Genomic DNA, 14,626 nt, shown 5'->3' with positions numbered 1-14,626 from the left:
ATACCAAGTCTGAAGATTTTCATACATAGAAGAAAACAAGATTGCACTTGGAATATCCACCACCAGGTTTTTCAGCTTTGAACATGTGTGGAAAAGCAGCTGGGTACCAATCATCTTTTACTGAATCAGAGTTTCCTTGTATTTAAATGACAGACTGCAATGAAATTACACATTGGGGTAGCATCATAGGAATTGGCTGTGATCAACTCATTTGTAACAGAAACCTATGCCTAAGAGCTCATTCCAGGTAGATGTGTGTGACTAGAGGGTCATAGAATAATAGTTCATTCAGTGTCATTCAGTGCAAGGTACCTTGCATGTTCTCTCTCGCGCCGTCACAATATTACTGCAAGATATTATCTGAACCCATCTTACAGATGAGGAAAATAAGGCTCAAAGAAAAGAAAGGGACTTACACAAACTCAGACCTGCTCTGGCCCCCATCTTTCCAATACACCTCCTGTCTCAGTATGATGATCCCTTAATTAGACCACATATAATATTCTCCCATCTACAACTGCTTTCTGTAAGTACTTATGTCTTAAAATTAGAACCATTAAAAGTTTAGGTTACTAGAACAAATTTCTTTAAAATCATAACGTGAAACCATAATTTCCATTAAAACTGTAAAATAGTTTAAAAAATGGAAGCTTTCACATTAGAAGTGAAGTTATAAAATTATGAATTACAAAATGGTTATCCTGATATTTGAACTGTAATAATTCACTGAAAGTAGAAAAAGTCATTAATTTAAAATATTATATTTCAGAGATTATATAAAATTGGAAATACTTGCTATAAGTACAACTTAAAAACACTTTATTATTTTGGGAAGAAAGGATTATTCCATAAATAAAATGCATGATTTGGTTATTTTACTAATTTGCCTGGTAATGTCAATATTTTCACTTTGAATTACAAAAAGCACTTAGATCAAATATCATGTGTCTTGTTTTACAAATGAGGATACCAAGACTCAGACAGGTAGAAAGTGGCAGAGCCAGAATTAGAATCTGGCTCTTAGGATTCTCATCTAGAGATTTTTCATACTTACTTCACCGAACAGTGAACTTATAAAAGTCTGGAATAGAGAAAACACAAGACCTAGGCATAGGACATCTGATAGAACAATGAAGCATTCCAGCTCAAAGGTAATATGCACAGGTAAGAATGCAAATAACACCTTGAATAGGTCTCTTTTGATGGGAGGAAAGAATCAAGCATAATCTTATGTCCGACACGTGTTGGTACTAAGTTCCTGGTGGATGAAAAGGAACCAAAAGCAACTGAAACAAATAGAAAGGCATTGAAGTTTGAAATCTGTGTTTCAAGTTCATTATTCTATATGTTGTTTATTCCCCATGGTCTATACATATGCAGTTGAGACATTAACAAGGCACCCCGTAAGGCCACTTTTTAAGCATTTCCTGAGAATCACTGTTTGTTTCCATTTGCTCTCCCTACCCCACCCAAGAGTGCCCTTCGGTCCTGTTTTTAGCATAGTCCACCCTGTTCTGAAGGGACAGCAATAGTGGTATTCTCCTAGATTGGCCTCCAGTCACTATTGTGATTTCCAATAAAAACTACCTGGCACATGTTACTGAAGTACATTTGCTACAAGATATATTTGTTTTACAGGTTAATTTGCCAAAAGGTATAAACCTACTTTTCCTACTAATTTAGGGGAAGAGGGAACAGTAGAAACAGAATCATGTCCTCCAGCCATGAGCCCTCTTTATATTCCCCATTCTCCTTTTTACCACCCCTGCAATGCAATGCATTGCTGCCATTCCAAAAAATAACCCGTGAAAGGGGTTTTGTACCACTAACCACAGTACTTTGCTTTTCTAGGGCACTGATGCTCACTATCTTTATGTGAAACCAAGGAAACACATGAGAAAACTTCAGTGCATTGTGCCAACATCCCATAATCCAAGGACAATTAAGATCACCATTTGTGGTTTGTTCTTTTTAAAACAAGAGAATTGAATTTGAGATTTCTAAAGAGCCGTCTGCTACTAAATATGCCTAGGTGAGTACAAACTTAACTTTGGAAAGCAATCGGTGATGTTTTTTTCTTTGTTTTAAGAAACATGTGTTCCAGACACTTCTGATTTATTTTACATCACTGAACAGAATAACCTGATGATTTGTTTCTTACTCATCTTCACATTAATTTCTTATGGAAAGTAAATGTGCTGGGTTAATTCTTAGCGGCCTGGTGTTCTGATGTTTCCGTGTTCCACCTGAAGGATTTCAGACTATCTGGGTCTACATGATTGAAACAGCATGGCTGTGTCCTGGCAGAAGCAATCAGTTCGGGCAGCAAAATGATGTGTAAATGGAAATGGCCACACAATTGATTTGACCAAGGCAATCAATACTGCTTATGAAGACAGAAAAAAAAAATGAGCAGATCAGCGGGGCTAAGGTCCCCCCCTCAGTGGCTGTAAGTACATATAATATACAAATTACAAAAATAGAAAGACTTTGTTTCAGAGAAACAAAGTTTCTATGGGTACACAAATGCACAAGTCAGCAACTGGCACACAGCAGGTGTTTAACAAATGTTATTCTTTTGCACCTCTGTATCTTGGTCACGTAATTTTTCACATATTTAATTGGATTATGCATTTTCAGTATCAAGTACAAATGACATAAATAGATACTGGGGCTACTGGCATACACACAACTCAAAAGGTTGCAGCAGATATAAAGGAGAGCCAGAGAAATGGTGACAAGAACATCAGCCAGTATGTTTTAAAGAGGACAGCTGGGTGGGTTTTGATAAGGGAACTTCCTCTATAATATGGTACAGTTTTTGATATTGCCCCAGGTGTTCACCAGTAATTAGGTGACTAATTAGCTCATTACTACATGGCAATATTATAACTTTGATATTTCAGATGAGGTACTAATGAGAGATAAGTCATTTGTTCCAAAACATAATTCTATTCATTTATTAATTCAATCATCCATTCATCAAATAATTATTGATGAACTTCTTCTACTGGTAAGGGATTACCAGGGATACGAGACATTGAGACATGAGCTCTTCCTCAAATACAGGATAGTTTAGTGGGAAAACAGTGAAAGAAAAGGCAAAATACTCTTTCTGACTCTGAGTCAAATACATTCCAATGGATGAAAGAGGATCTGTATTACACATGTGCCACCTCTAAGGTCAGGGGTTGGTAAAACATTTCTGTAAAGTGCCCAATGGTAAACACTTTCCTCTTTGCAGGCCACATGTTCTCTAATGCGAATGTTTCACACTGTGCCTTAGATAATACGTCAACAATGGGCATGGCAGTGTCCTATAAAACTATACAACTTCGAACACTTAAGTTTGAATTCATGTAAGTTTCATATGCCATGAAATACCATTCTTTAAAAAAAAATTTCCCCCCAATCATTTAAAATGTATCTTTAGGTGGCAGGCCACACAAAACAGGTAGCAGGTTGACTTTAGCTGACATACTATAGTTAATCAACCCCTGTCCCAGGTTAAAGGCATTTTGGTGGCTTTCTTTCCTTGGAAAGTCTTACTGGTGTCCAGGAATCACAGGGATTTCAACTGCCTGCTTTGTATATGGTTCACCTTTGGCCACAGTGTGTGAGGTCACCCCTGACAGTCTGTGTGTTCCAGGAAAAGTGTAGCAGGCTCTCTTCCTTCTCTCTGGTGAGTTCCAACAGTCCCACGTTACTATGTCATCCAGAAAAACCACATTTTCTTCCAGAAGCACAGAAGCCTTATTGGTACATTAAAATTATTGAAGGCATAGCTTGAATTAGAAAGAGCAAAAGTAAAGGGACTTAGGAAAGTGTCAGGTTTCCTCTTGCATTTTATTTTTTTTTAAATACAAGGATCCTCAAGTATATTATGAAAACACACAGTGATACTTTAGTAATTCCATAGAACCAAATATTTAATGGCTCTTTTCCAAATCTACCTTCTTCTCTTGGGAAGGTCTAAGCAGAGCATGTGAGGCAGGCTTGGCCACTTACGTGCTCTGATCTAGTCTGTGACTCTGGGACAGCAAGGCCAATAAGGGCAGAAGGTGTCATTTGGTGCCATATTGACAATGGTGTCCAGTTTTAAGTGTGGGCAGTGCCCAGTGTTAGTAGACAAGGACTCTGGTCAGATCTTCCTACTCCTAACTTTCTAGGTCATCTGGAATCACTCTGATCTCTGTCTGCTTCATGGGGTTGAGCCCTTCCTTACAACCTCTGGCTAATTCTAAAGCCCAAATAACCTTTGAATAAATTCCCTTAAGATTATAGGAATAAGCTTTTTCTTCTCGTCACCAAGAACCTCGACTGTCATATGATCTGTGTTATCTCTCATTTTATTTTCCACAATCTGTGAACAACTTTTACAGACTAATCAGTTTTTATCCAAAGAAAAAGAACCAGATACAAAGAATGTTATTGTCACCATTGCTGTTGTTCTAGGGGTGGCTTTTTAGAAAATTTACACTCAAAATTAATTGCGAAATTATAATAGCAGCACAATAAAAAAATACCACTTGCAAAAATAATTATTTCAACCCGCAAACAAAGATGAGAGAGCAAAAGAAAGAAAATTCATTTCAAACCCTTAGTGGTATTTCCAACTGCCCTTTGGGTTTCCAGGTCAAAAACATTCTTACATCTCTGAAAGATTTCTTTCTTCTGAGTTTAAATGCTTTTATGATATCACAGTAACTGGCATTTTCTCTCTTAAACACATGAAATAATCCTGATCCAAAGGCATTTGGAGGAAGGACTTTTGCAGGATTAACACAGTCAGGGCTGAGCTGGTGTGAGTTGGGATGGCTTAAAAGATACAGTATGTTTCTCCCAAACTGGTTGCTTCTAAATATATGAGTAGATGACAATGTTGGGCCTTCACAGAAAGGTGTAACTGAGGTTCTTCTTTTCTACTTCCTCTTGGTTTTCTTGGCAATTATGGATTGAATAATTGCTCATGAAAAACAAAAACAAAAACAAAAAACCAAGGTTGGGAGGATTGCCCAATGAAGAGGGAATTTCAGGTTTTCCTAACTCCCTGGCTAGACTAGTCAGGGTTCTCCAGAAAAAACAGAGCCGATAGAATATATAGGAAGATTTAATTTGAGGGATTAGCTCACATGCTCTGAAGACTGAGCAGTCTCATGATCTGCCCTCTGCAAGCTGGAGGCCCAGGAAAGATAGTGCTATAGTTTTATTCTAAACCAAAGGCCTAAGAACCAGGAGAATCATTGGTATAAAGTCCCAGTCTAAGGCCAAGTGTTCCAGGAGCAATGATATCCCAGAACAGAGGATGGATGTCATCCTGAACAGACAAATTCAACCCTCCTCTTCCTTTTTATTCAATGTAGGTCATCCACAGAGTAGATGATGCCTACTCCCATTAGTGAAAGTAATCTTTACTAAATCTATCCACTCAAATGCTATTTTATTCTAGAACAAACTTATCCACCCAGAAATAATGCTTTATCAGCCATCTGGGCATCCCTTAGCCAGGCAAGTCCATACATTAGCTTAGCCATAACCAGGATGAAGATTTTTCTCCAAAGAGAAGTTGACTCATTTGCATGTCCACCCATTTCCTGGAACATACCACCATCACAGAAACAGTGATCATAGGTCATTTCATTTCATCTTGTGTCCATTAAGAAAAAAAATTCTCAAACTGAGCACAGTAATACATGCCTGTAATCCAAGCCAGTTGGGAGGCTATGGCAGGAGGATCATAAGCTTGAGGCCAAGCTAGATAATTTAGTGAGACACAGTCTCAAAATAAAGTAAATATGGCCGGGGATGTAGTGCTGTAGTAAAGCACGTGGGTGGATTCAATCCCCAATACCTTAAAGAAAAAGCAACAACAACGAAACCTAAAGCTAAAAGAAAAAGAAAAAAAAAAAAAAAGCTCCAAATAACCATAATACCTGCGTTAATATTCTTTCTCCACATTTCCATGTTTTCTAATCCATATAAGCTCAGGCACTTGCAAGATTCCTGTGTATGAATGGCACAGATTTGGAGATCAGAAAAAATCACTGTAATTGGGCCCAGTATTACATTACATGAATAATTAGCTCCTATCCAAAACCCACAGGCAAACCAGACACTTCATCAGGTTTTTCAGAAAAGAGCTAAAAATCACCATCAACAGAACAACTGTAGTTTTGTGCTAGTATCTAAGGAGATCACATTTCTACTTTGAAATCTTGTCTTTTATGAAGACTCAAAAAGGTAATTAGGAGTTTGTCACAGTAGTAATTATAATATCAAGGGACTCACAGCTTTTAGGATAAAGTAAAGAAATTATTCTGAAAGCCATCACCTTTCCACAGCTCCAGCTCCTTCTAAACTTACTCTTTATTACTCATCTGAAGGCTGGGCCCAAACCTAGTCATCTGATTCAAAAGGGGCAGGAACTAGGGTAGGAGAACTTGAACCCTATCCTGAAAACAGAGACCTTTTTCATCTGAAATCAAAGAGTTGGGCACAGACAGCTGGAAGTCTCTCCATCCAAGTCTATTAACATGTCTTTGCTTCAATAAGCATAAACACCACTGGATTTTCTGTGGTACGTATAACTAATCATCATTCACAAGAAAGAGAAATCAAGAAAGACTGGTAGAAAGTAGTCTGGGTGGTACAACAAAGTTAGCTCTCTGGAAAAAAAATGGAAACTAACCCGAGGGTCAGTAGACACTTTTGATTTTTAACACATGAAAAATTTAAATGTAAATAGACAACACACTGGCCTTGATTAATCTTTTCTTTTTTAACCATTGGTAATATGTTCTGATAAAAATTTCACATTGAAACATGTTTTTCAGTCCCTTCACTCTCACCCTTCGCTCCTGCCAAGTTCATTCATAGATGGCACCAAATTTTATTCCCTGGTTTGCAGTGGGGTGAATGTTGGGAGCCTGAGAAAGGCTTACATTGTTAGAGAGAGCTCTATTTTTGCCATAACAGGAATTAATTTCATTGATGAGTCAGATTCACATCAGAACAACCTGAAATTCCCATTGAAGGCCAGAAATGCTTCATCTCTGTTGCTCTAGAAAGCCTGAGGACAAGGTGCTCATGAAAGGGTTCCTAGAGTTGGAAGATGCCAAGCCATCATTCAGCCTAATGACGTGTATGAGATGCGCATCTCTCACACATTCACCACGAGACCCTCTGCTGCACCATCAGGCTGCTTTCCCATAGAGTTGACCTTTGACTCACAGTGGTGATCATGACAGCAATAAATCCCAGCACTTCTTGAACTCCTTCTATGTTCTGGGCACTTTCTAGCCTGATCTCATGTATTCTCTCATTGAGTCGCACAACTGTTGAAGTAGGTACATCTATTTACATCTATTACCTCCCTGTTACAGATGAGCAGACAGATAAGACTAAGTAAACTTTCTTCTTTTTTTTATTTGTCCTAATAAGTTATACATGACTGTATAATGCATTTTGACACATCATATGTCAAAGGAGTTCTTATTCTTCTGGTTGTACATGATGTAGAGTTACACAGGCCATGTAATCATATATACACATAGGGTAATAATGTCCGATTCATTCTACTATTGTTCCTACTCCCATATCCCCTCCCCTCATTTCACTCCCCTGTGCCTATTCTAAAGTACCTCTATTCTCCTCCCTCTTATTGTAAATTAGCATCTGCGTATTAGAGAAAACATTCAGCCTTTGGTTGTTTGGGATTGGCTTATGTCACTTAGCATAATATTCTCCAGTTCCATCCACTTACAGGCAAATGCCATAATTTCATTCTTTATGGCTAAGTAACATTCCATTGTATTTATATATCACAGTTTCTTTGTCCAGTCTTCTGTTGGAGGGCACCTAGGTTGGTTCTATAACTTAGCTGTTGTGAATTGAGCTGCTCTAAACATTGATGTGGCTGTGTCACTGTAGTATGCTGATTTTAAGGACTGAAGTAAACTTTCTAAGGTCGTACAGTGTCGTCAATTTAGAGAGGATGTGTCCAGGGGCAGGGGCAGGGGCCGGGGAGGGAGAATGGCCAAATGTCCCTATGGGAAGGGGGGTGGATACTAAAGTGAATGGAAAATGAAATGATCCTCTCTAATCAGTTTGGAATGGGAGGAGAGTGCCAAACACATGAAGACACCTAGACATTCGACCCATATGCGCTAGCCTTCCAGTGACCTTGGACAAATATGCCCTAAAATTAGCTGGAAAATTCCTTTTGGGAATTTGCAAATGTTGTTTAGAATTTCCCAGGAAGGATTGTTCCAGGGGGAAAAAAATCTATGATTCTGCTGATGGATTCTGAGATCTACTCACATTGTTACGGAAATTAAGTGAGAGAGAAAAAAACCATAGTCTAGAAGTTCAATGTAGGTGCCACTACAAACTTTCAGAACCCAACAATTGAGAATTCAACCTTGGGCAAACAGGCTTTTTTTGTGGGGTGGGGGGATTGAACTCAGGGACACTTGACCACTAAGCCACATCCCAGCCCTATTTTGTATTTTATTCAGAGATAGCGACAGTGTCTCACTGAGTTGCTTAGCACCTCGCCATTCCTGGGGCTGGCTTTGAACTCATGATCCTTCTGTTTCAGCCTCCTGTGCTGCTGGGATCACAGGCGCAGGCTTTCTTGTAAGGTCTCTAGTACTCTGGTGTCGGCCAACCCATGGTGTGTGTGTGAAGCCCACTTCTAGCCACTAGTGTGCCAACATGAAAAAATAAATGATAAAACCCAGCCTCTTCCAGTCTCTTTGGAGGACTTGAAAAATCTGTATATACTCTGAGCCAAGCCATAGCATGCTTGTTTTTATCCACCTCAACCAAAATGCTAGCTGTTATAGATGTACATTAATATCTGCACCATTTCTACTCTGATTGCATCCAAAACCCACAAAGGACAGTTCAGCCCACTAAGACTACAAACCTCTTTCTTACCAAAATTGGCTTCAAGCGAACATATGAGCCATCAATCAGAACATTTTGCGTGGAAGGAGTGAAGTTCACATCTGAAGTGTCTGTGGAAGTCCTAGGAAGCATGGCCCCATGGCTGGCCCACAAGCTCATTCCTTGATAAACATTAACAGGCTGATTGGCAAAGCACACTAAGGCATTTGTATGCAGAAATGAGCTTTGTATGTGAAATAACAAAATAAAGTTCATCTTGAACTATTTTTTAATGGAATAAAACAAGTTAATAAATGCATGATTCTGTTGAACTGAACAGTTACGTTGGTATTAGTAACAGCTTCTCACTTTCTGGTGTTTTAATTACATCTCCTGGGATGGGGAGAAGGACTAGGTGGGGCATACAGATTTTAACAGTTTACTTGGTTGCTGTCCCTACCTTTACTGCTGTTGAACTAAAAAAAAAAAAAAAAAAAAAAAATCTCCACAGGCGAAAATTCTTTGCATTGCAAATAAAATAGTTTTTCCCTGGTTTTTATCAGCATAGGTCCCACAAGGAACCAACAGCCGGTTTATGTCAATGAACAAGACTTATTGTTTTCAGATTTATTTTTTTATAGGAGAGAGAGAGAGAGAGAGAGAGAGAGAGAGAGAGAGAGAGAGCTCGTGTTGAACAAAGGCAACAAAGAACAATGAAGACTCTTAATTTGGGGTTCCAGCACAATTGCTGGGTGGAATAAAGGCCATCTTGCACCCAGCTATTTGTGGGAGAACTCGTTAATTTTAGTCCTCCTGTAACTTGCTTCACAGGATGGCAGGCACACACAGGAACACATACATTCACATGCACACCCATGTTTGTCTTTTTACCCAGTGGGCAGATGTGTTTGCTATGTGTGTAATTCTGGTTTCCATGACCCATCCATAAAAACAAATGGGATAGGGACTGGAGGTCAGAGAAGCAGAAAGGAATGAATAATAAGAAATTAGGAGATTTCATCTGGGTTAAGAATGAGGTGACCATGGTCCTCACTGAGCTGGATCTATAAAATCTTTTCTTATTGTAGTTCAGCTCACTGTTTCCTCTCTCCTAGAGAAAATGATGGAGTTAGAAAGGTGAAGGACACACAGCACATTCTAGTTGGGGGCATTTTTCCTCCCTCTAGAAAAAATAGTGCCTGCACTCCTCCACCTTTACTATGCCTCAGGGCAGATCCCGCATGGCAGAGTAGACCCAGTGGAAGTTGGAAGTCAAGGGATCTTTGTATTGATTGTGGCTACCACAAGGTTGCTGCATAATTATTGGCACATCACCAAACTCCTATGGGTACAGACTTCTTTAACTGAACAATGGACTTTCCCAAGGGGCCAACTGGGGATTAAACCTAGTGTCTAAACCCATATTTTGCCATTGAGCTACAATCCTAAAAGAGGTCCAGTATTTATTTTTCTTGGTGGGGAGGTGGTACCAGGGATTAAACTCAGGGGCACTTGACCACTGAGCTACATCCCCAATCCTATTTTATATTTTATTTAGAGATAGGGTCTCACTGAGTTGCTTAGCACCTTGCTTTTGCTGAGGCTGGTTTTGAACCTGCGATCCTCCTGCCTCAACCTCCTGAGTGGCTGAGATTACAGGCATGTGCCACTATGTCTGGTGATCTAGTACTTCTTGATTTCCCCATTAAAATTATGACCTGATTTCCATAATCCAAACCTCATCTAATGGGAAGGTCACTTATCATGATCTTCAAACCCAGCTTCTGAATTGTTCCTTAGAAGTTAATAACCATCAGGTCTTAAATTCTGTGAGGATCAGTCAAGGTATTTACTAACATTAACTAGAGGATGAAAGCTTCCAGGGGCACTGCGTTCCCACTGGGGATTCTTTAAATCAGTAACAAATATAATGAAATGCAGCCCCCTGACTTGATACAGATAAAGAGATGGTTTGGGGTGTTATCTTTCAGGATGATACTCATCAGCCATTTGGAGAAACCAACCTTCTAAAAGGAACCCGAGGCAAGGTGCAATGGCACAGGCTTGTAATCCCAGTGGCTCAGGAGGAGGATGAGGTAGGAGGATTGTGAGTTCAAAGCCAGCCTCAACAAAAGCAAGGTGCTAAGTAACTCAGTGAGACCCTGTCTCTAAATAAAATACAAAATAGGGCTGGGGATGTGGCTCAGTGGTTGAATGCACCCGAGTTCAATCCCCAGTTTCCCCCTCAAAAATCAATAAAAGGAGCCCCAGTTGTGCCATAGATTTAGAACTGGGGCAAGGAGCAAACTGTGTTTTAGACTGGGGCTCAATTTTAAAGGATTGCCAATGAGTCTCTCAGGAAAAACAAACTAGATATTAAAACTCCTTCTCAGGACTCTGCTGCTACAGTGACCAATGAACTGAAGGTGAGGAAACAATATTCTCTCAGTACAACAGGGAGCAGGTCTTGCTCTGGGGATTTGGGTGGGAATCGCCAGCTTGAAGAAGGGAAGGCAGGAATGTTGTGCATCTGCAGGAGGTATATGATTTTAAAATGCTATCCTGCCACATTCCCAATTTCAAGGATCATTTTCTTCCAGCATGTGGCCGGCTCACATTTTGTAATCAATTTCAATTATGGAACTTACTGTATGAAAGCTACTTTCAGAGTTCTTTCCTAGGACCTCCATAAAATAGAAAAATGCTCTGAATCTAATTTTTCTTAATCTAACTTTATCCCAAGTGGTCATTTAATGGAAATAATATAAAACAAACATTGTACCCAAATGGTAAAATGAACAGCCAAGTTATGTGTAGTTTTGGTTAGTTGCTGTTGGAATTATTTCTGTGCTGTTTTTTTTTTTTTTTTTGGGGGGGGGCGGGGCAGGTACTATGGATTGAACTCAGGAGCACTCGACCACTGAGCCACATCTCAGCCCTATTTTGTATTTTATTTAGAGACAGGGTTGCTTAATGCCTCACTTTTGCTGAGGCTGGCTTTCGACTCTTCCTGCCTCAGCCTCCTGAGCTACTGGGATTATAGGCATATTCCACCGGGCCTGGCTTGTGCTGCTGTTTTTTTTTTTTTTTTTTTTTTTTTTTGAAAGATGTTTGGTCAGCTTTTCACCAATATTATAGTGGTTTGGCATTCCTTGAGCTCATGTTTGAAGTCAAAACACTACAGAGGTGCTAACATTAAGTTCAAGTGGTAAAAATGGACAACCTCCATGTGATGTCAGCACACTGAAGGTTGCTCATCACATTTTTATGGGGTGAGCAGCCTGGGTGGAGAATTAGGATCTGTCACTCAGGCTCCTGATTTATTATTTAGAACTTTACCATGTGTGGCTGAGCTGAGCTTACAGAGCCCCCGAGGGGGCAGAGGGAGGTACCCTCACTCACCTATAAAGTTCTGGCACAGGTCATCACTGAAGTCAACACTTTCAACCAAATTCTTCCCAGACTTGCAGATAGTGAAGCCCAGATTTTACCCTGAGTGGGGAGAAATGCGAATACAAGGGGCTTATATTCCTCACCCACTGATGGTATAACTATGGTCTTTGATATTCAACTGATGTGTGTGTGTGTGTGTGTGTGTGTGTGTGTGTGTGTTCTTGCTATCAGTTTTGATGGAAGTGGATTCATGTAAAACCACAGACACAAGCAGATGTGAGTTCTTGTGATCTCAGGCAGGGTTTAGTAGGCATTTTTTTAAAATTTTTTTTTTTAAAGCACTGCTGCTGGCCTGAGATGGAAATGCTTCAGGTGTCAAAGGAACCTTGTTCAGAACAGACTTCTGCCTGTCCCAATGCAAGTGTAGCAGGGAACTGCTTTCTCCTACATAGCAGATGAGACACCAGGGCAGGACTCCTTGTGGTCTGTTCTTGATGATTCTCGAAGAAGGTGAGGTGAGGCCTTTGACTCCGTGTTTAATTCCCATCTTTAATTCCCACTGCAAGACTTAAGTTCCAGTGAGAAACCAAGTAGTAAGAAATGATGGGTGCTTTGTTTTTTCAATTCACTCAGGGACTATGGAAAAGTGAAATATGGATACTTTATATTGAATTTGAATATATTTTCAATGCTTACCTTTGAGAAAAAGTGTATATCTGAGGTAGAACAGAATCACCACCATGTCCATATTTCTGTTTTTCAGTTTCTATCTCTTGAGACACAATAGTTAGGCTTCCTGACATGCTTAACTCCTTTTCTACAGCTAGTGAATGGCTCTTGACATTTTAGTAGAGTATATCTGTTTTAAGAAATTTTGTTTTGCTGTATTCCGATTTGTTTTAAGAAAATAAATTACATATAATAAAATGCTAATCAAAATTCATTTTTTTTAGGATTCATATTTTAGGATGTTTGTATCAGATTATTATACTTAGAAAATGCTTTAGGTCACACAAAATAAGACTAAGGCCATGAAACTTACCATACCTTCCTTAAGTATTAGGTCAAATTGGAACCATTGTGCTGAATCATAATTATTTATAATTACCATATCATAATTAGTCCAGAGAAATGAATGTCAACTGATTCTCTTGCCTCAACCTCTTGAGTAGCTGGGACTATAGGCACATGCCAAATGCATCCTAATTTTAATTACAAACTTAAAAAAAGGTATACAAAATGTATTTCAAATAGTAGACCTATTAATTTTCCTCTCATACAAGAAATAATCAGAGCAAAAAAAAATGGATATAGACTCTTTGCTTGTCTGGAAATTGGGAGGAAGTATGCATTTTCTACTTAGGATCTACACTTTATCAGGAGAAAAAAAATATAATATTTTATTTATTTATTTATTTTTTGTTTGTTTGTTTAGTGGTGCCAGGGCTTGACCCTAGGGTCTTCAGCACATGATGCAAGTGCTCTACTACTGAGCTACACCCTCACCTTTTTAAATTTTATTTTGAGATGGAGTCCCACTAAGTTGCCTCTAACTTGTAATTCTCCTGCTTCAGCCTCCAGAGTTGCTGTTGGAATTACAGAAATGAACCACCCTAAAAAGCAAATGTCAGGTTTTATTCTGATTTTCAATGTGAGTTGAAGCTGTAGCTGATCAGTCTTAAGTTTTTCCACATATAATATGAACCAATTTTTAAAGGATATGTGGAATATGTCATTAATTTCTGAAGCTGTAATAATATCAATTGCCTTGGTGCATTCTCTCATGTTTATGATTAAAAGAGGCTATATTTTTGCTTTTACCTATCTAAACCACCTAAATCATCTCTCTCTCTCTCTCTCTCTCTGTCCTCCTTTACTCCACTATCTGTTATCATGGAATTTATAGTCTAGGAGACGGGATTTTAAACAAATAGTGATATAAACAAATTATTTTATCATAGAAGTGATGGCCATGCAGGGAGAAGGTGGCTGGCATGTGGCGTTGCCTTTTCTGAGGGAGGGGATGCAGAAGGAAAGGGAGGATGAGGAAATCACCTGTGGCATGGTGCTGAGTCCCTGCCAGTCCTTTGTGACAATTGGCACCTGTGCAAATGCTCTGACCACATTCCAGACATGAAGGTTGCTACTCCTCCCTCTCTGTCTCCCCCACTCCAGCAGACTTCCTTCAACATGATCCCTCAACAAAGGGCATGAGCCAGCAGCACCAAGTGGCTTCTGGCCACTAGCTATGTGATTATGCCCTTCACTTACCTCTTTTGTCAAGTGAAGGGTACTGTGTGAATATATTTACTTACTGAAAAAGGAGATCAAAATATGAAAACAA

At 39.3% G+C, this 14,626-nt stretch overlaps 1 protein-coding gene across 2 annotated transcripts in view; it reads right to left on the bottom strand.

Moving 5' to 3' along the window:
- Creb5 (cAMP responsive element binding protein 5) overlaps positions 1-14,626 on the bottom strand; it is a 322,169-nt gene that overhangs the window by 168,511 nt on the left and 139,032 nt on the right. The window lies entirely within an intron of this gene.

This window comes from Callospermophilus lateralis, chromosome 1 (genome assembly GCF_048772815.1).
Source record: "Callospermophilus lateralis isolate mCalLat2 chromosome 1, mCalLat2.hap1, whole genome shotgun sequence".
In the NCBI taxonomy this organism is placed as follows: domain Eukaryota; kingdom Metazoa; phylum Chordata; class Mammalia; order Rodentia; family Sciuridae; genus Callospermophilus; species Callospermophilus lateralis.
This window is presented reverse-complemented; position numbering and strand designations above follow the sequence as displayed.